We start from the raw sequence: 5,336 nt of genomic DNA, 5'->3' as shown, positions 1-5,336 counted from the left end.
GTTACCGGTAGACGAAGATGAAAGAGGGGATGCCTTCCGGGGCATCCCCAAGATTAGGCTCTTGGTTGTCCTTGAATATTACCTTGGGGTGCCTTGGACATCCCCAACCATAGGATCTTGCCACTCCTTATTCCATAGTCCATCAAATCCTTACCCAAAACATGAAAACTTCACAACACAAAAGTCAACAGAAAATCTCATAAGCTCCGTTAGTATAATAAAATAAATCACCACTTTTGGTACTGTTGTGAACTCACTATTTATTTTTATTGGTGTAATATCTACTTTATTCTAACTTTTCCATGGTTCATACCCCCTGATACTAGCCATAGATTCATAAAAATAAGCAAACAACACATAGAAAACAGAATCCGTCAAAAATAGAACAATCTGTAGGAATCTGGATATTTTGAATACTTATGTAACTCGAAAATCTAAAAATTTAGGACAACCTAAGAATTTTGTTTATGAATCCTCTGCGAGAAGAATCAGTATTTTATTGCCCTTCTGCTAAAAAATAAAATTAATCTCCTGGGCGCAAAAGTTTCTGTTTTTTAGCAGGATCAAATCAACTATCTCCGTAAGCTATCCCAAAGGTCTTACTTGGCACAAACACTAATTAAAACACAAAACCACAGCTAACTAGAGGCTAGATGAATTACTTAATGCAAAATAGAACCTAAAGAGTAAAAACAAATATAAAATTGGGTTGCCTCCCAACAAGCGATATTGCTTAACGCCCTTAGCTAGGCATAAAACATGAATAGATCTAGATATTATCATCTTTGGCATGCAATCCATAAGTGGCTCTCATAATAGATTCATAAGGAAATTTAATTTTTCTTTCTTGGGATGTGTTCCATGCCTTTCCTAAACGGAAATTGAAATCTAATGTTTCCTTCTTTCATATCAATAATTGTACCAATTGTTGTAAGGAAAGGTCTACCAAGAATAATAGGGCATGTTGGATTTCAATCTATATCAAGAACAATGAAATCTATGGGCACATAATTCCTATTTGCAACAATAAGAACATCGTTAATCCTTCGCATAGGTTTCTTAATAGAGGAATCCTCAATATGCAAATTTAAGGAGCAATCATCAAATTCACGAAAACATAACACATCACGTAAAGTTCTTGGGGTCATGGAAACACTAACACCCAAATCACACAAAGCATGGCATTCATAATCTTTAATCTTAATCTTAATAGTAGGTTCCTGCTCATCATAAAGTTTTTTAGGGATAGAAACTTCCTATTCAAACTTTCTTCAAAATATTGCATCATAGCATCAACGATATGTTTAGTAAAAGCTTTGTTTTGGTTATAAGCATCAGGAGAATTAAACATGAATTGCAACAAGGAAATACAATCTATTAAAGAACAATTATCATAATTAAATTCCTTTAAATCCAAAAGAGTGGTTTCATTGCTACTTCAAGTTTTGACCTCTTCAATCCCACTTTTATCAATTTTTGCATCAAGATCTAAAAACTCTGAATCATTGGGACGCTTTCTAACTAAAGTTGACTCATCTCGAGTCCCATATTTATCAAGATTTATATTGGAAAACAAAGATTCCATAGGAGTCACATCAATCACTTTAAGATCTTCATCATTATTCTTACGGAAACTAGAAGAACACGCTTTTATAAACCAATCTTTTTAGCACACATCCTAGCGGTTCTTTCTTTGCACTCTTCAATGGAAATTCTCATAGCTTTGAGAGACTCATTAAAATCATGTTTGGGTGGTGTTGGGGATATAACTACTAGGTATGACCCGCCCAGGAGGGGCCGGGTCAATCTTAATGGCGGGTTACTAAAAGAAGCCCGATGAGTATACAAGGCGATGGTTCATTATAAAACTTGTAGCAGGCCCATGCCTAGAGGCGGCTTAAGGCCCATAATTGTAAACCTCCATGTATGAGTAAGACTTGTAAAGTAAGGCATGTAAAAGAAGTCACCGAGCCGGACACGTTGTATGAGCCGGCCAGGACTCTATAGGCCGCCAGGCATCAACCCATGTATATAAGGGGGCGACCCGGTGGCGGCTTAGGGAAAGAAACAATAGATCGAGAGCCAAGCTAGCATATTTCGCTCCTTCGTCATCAAAACCTAGCAATACCACAACAACTGGACTAGGCTTTACCTTCATCGCAAGGGGCCGAACCAGTATAAACCTCTTGTGTCCTTTGTCCCAATTAACCCCTTTAAGCTTCTTAGTTGCGATGGCTCCATGATTAAGTCCTTTCACTAGGACATCCGCCGTGACAATTCCACGACAGTTGGAGCCCACCGTGGGGCCAACGGACAGTGGATTTGAGTTCTTGAAGGGCAGCTTCGAAGGGCTCAAGGGATACGTTGTGGGCCGGATGACCAAGAGTCATCACGGCAAGCTCTACATCGATGACACAAGCTGGGGTCCCGAGATCGGCTCAGTTGAGTATGGGCACCGGGTCCCCTTCGGCAGAATCCATGTCTTCATTGGCCGGATGGGCGAGCCGGGCCTTGAGCCGGACATCGGCGAGACGGCTCAGCATGCGAGACCCACCCGGACTCAGCCGGCCGTAAGGCGTGCCTTCGTTACTTGCATCCATGGAGGGGAGTTTTCTGAAGGATCCGTGGATGGCGGCGAGACGGTTGTCCACTCTGACAGCGAGTCATCCACCGGTGAGACGGATTCATTGTATCAACTACAGGATGGTGGGCTTGGGGGCTGTTCTGATGGCAGTAGTATTCTTGACCCCTTTGAGCCGCCGAATCGAGCCGAGGTCTTCATGGCTGGCACTCAACCCGGTCAGAATTCTACGGCTGCGGCAGCGGTAACCACCGGATCGGCAGCAGCCGGGTCAGGAGACCCCATGCGCCCGCCGGCTCAGGTGCTGGTGGATCTCATGGATAGGCTGACGACCTTGTTGACCGCCGTGGTTGAACCGGCAGACAAAGCTTAGCACGATGCAGAGGTGGCATGGTTACGTGGGGAGGTAGCACACGCCAAGGAGAATTTAGCAGTGGAGGAAGTAAGGATGGGTGCAGAGCGAGCGGCTCTGAATGCTCGTGCTCAGCAGCTTCAAGCAGAGACTTTACGGCTCTCGGTGGATCTAAACGCATCAAACTAGGTCATGAGGAGAAGGCACCAAAAGGCTCAATCACGTCTGCCTCTGACTTATGATCCTAGGAACCTCTTCCACACACCTGGGGCTGGTCGCAATAACCCGCCGGAGGCAAACCGGATCACAACACCCGGGACTGGGGCGCCGGTTCAACCGCGGGCCATGGAACCCCCTCGTGTGAATAATGCTCTGCCTCATTACACACCAGTACCACCGGGTCACTTTTCTAACCCTTTGGAGAATCTGATCGCTGCGTCGGCTCGTTTGGCGGCTCTCCTGATGGAAGGCGACTCTCCAACAACGATTGAAACACGAAGGGTCAGAGAACTTCTTCAGATGGCTCTGGCACAGCAGGATGCATACTCTTATAGTCGAGACAGAATCCATTCAACCCCTCTCCCAAGCCGGAGCGCGAGCTATAGCAGGCATATGGACTCAGCGGCCATGTCAAGCAACGCCCAACACCGTAACCAACCACGCAGGCATGACCCAGCACAGGATGGAGCTCTTAACTTGGTGGACCAGGAGAGGATCCGCCAAGAGGCTGAGCGGGCGGTTCAACAGGCAGCTAAGTTGGCGGCTCACTAGGCTTTTCCGGTTTATCCAGCGACCTTTGTTGAAGCAGGTGTGGCCACAAGGACAGGATGTGTCCCTTGTTTGGTGCCGGCTCTGCGTAATGAGCGTTTGCCAAAGGACTTTAAGGGGCCTCGTAAGGTACCTAATTACACAGCCGACCTGCAGCCCGGGGCATGGATTGAAAGTTACGAGATGGCCATGGAGTTGTTGGAGGTCAGTGATGCAACAATGGTCAAGTACTTCACTATGATGTTAGATGGAACAACTCGCACTTGGTTGAAGGGGTTGCCACCCAACTCCATCGGCTCATGGACGGAGTTAAAAGCCCGGTTCATTCAGAACTTCAAAGATACATGTAAGCAACCCATGTCGATCATGGACTTGACTAATTGTAAGCAAGAGGAAGGTGAATCCACGACCCATTGAGTGCGCCGGGTCAAGGAAATAATACATTCATATCATAAGATGGATGCCGGCTCCGCGGTCTTAATGTTGGAGAAAAATTGCCGTTTTGAACCTCTGAAATAGAAGTTGGGGCGGCTCAAGCGTGATTGTAATGACATGGGCCAGCTGACGGCGGCTCTGGTCAAATACGCCGATTCTGACAGTACCAAGGATCCCGCGTCTGACGAAGATAAGACGGGGAAGGGAAAGAAGAACGGCAACAGCAAAGGTCACCAGCACAACTCGGCGAATCAAGGAGGTAATAAACTTAAGGCTGACGGTAGTCTGGAGTTTGTGGCTAACGCCAATACACATGGCAACAATCAACGGCGCAAGGGGATGCCACCTCCTCAGTCAGGCGGGTCATGTCCCACCCTCGAGCAGCTACTAAAAGAACCTTGTCCAAGGCACGACACCCGGGAGAAGCCAGCCACCCATCTATGGAAAGACTGTATGATCATGAAGGCTTTTAAGAATTCCAACATGTTTGATGGTAACCACGGACCTGGCGGTAGCTCAGGTGGTGGCGGCTTTCATGGCCCGAGCGCCGGCTCAGGCAGTGGCTGTTTTCACGGCCTGGGCCCTCAAGGCAGTCAGGGCGGCAACAATCAGCAATCCGGCCAAGGTAATCAACAACAACAATAGTCCGGGTATCAGAGTAACCCAAAGTAGTTGAACAGTGGGCAATATCACGTATTCACCACCAGTTTGTGCAAAAGGGACCAGAAACTTCATAAGAGGGCCATGAATGCTGTTGAACCGGCGGTTCCACGTTATTTGAGATGGTCTAAGCAGCCTATCGTATTGAGTAGGGAAGACCACCCTCCCCGGGTTGATAATCCGGGTCATCTGGCTTTGGTGGTGGCACCTCAGGTTGGTGGATATAAATTCACTAAAGTTCCCATGGATGGAGGCAGTAGCATCAACATCATCTATTATGAGACGTTCCGTCGCATGGTGTTGAATGACAAAAGTCTTAAGACATCCAATACTGTTTTTCATGGAGTTGTGCTTGGTAAGTCAGCATACCCAGTTGGTAAGATTGAGCTGGAAGTAGCCTTGGGGGATGAGTATGATTCTAGGGCTGAGAAGTTAACTTTTGAAGTGGTTAAAATCAAAAGCCCGTATCACGCTCTGTTTGGACGGCCGGCTTATGCTAAGTTCATGGCACGGCAGTGTTATGTTTATCTGCAACTCAAA

This window comes from Triticum dicoccoides, chromosome 4A, assembly GCF_002162155.2.
Source record: "Triticum dicoccoides isolate Atlit2015 ecotype Zavitan chromosome 4A, WEW_v2.0, whole genome shotgun sequence".
In the NCBI taxonomy this organism is placed as follows: domain Eukaryota; kingdom Viridiplantae; phylum Streptophyta; class Magnoliopsida; order Poales; family Poaceae; genus Triticum; species Triticum dicoccoides.
This window is presented reverse-complemented; position numbering follows the sequence as displayed.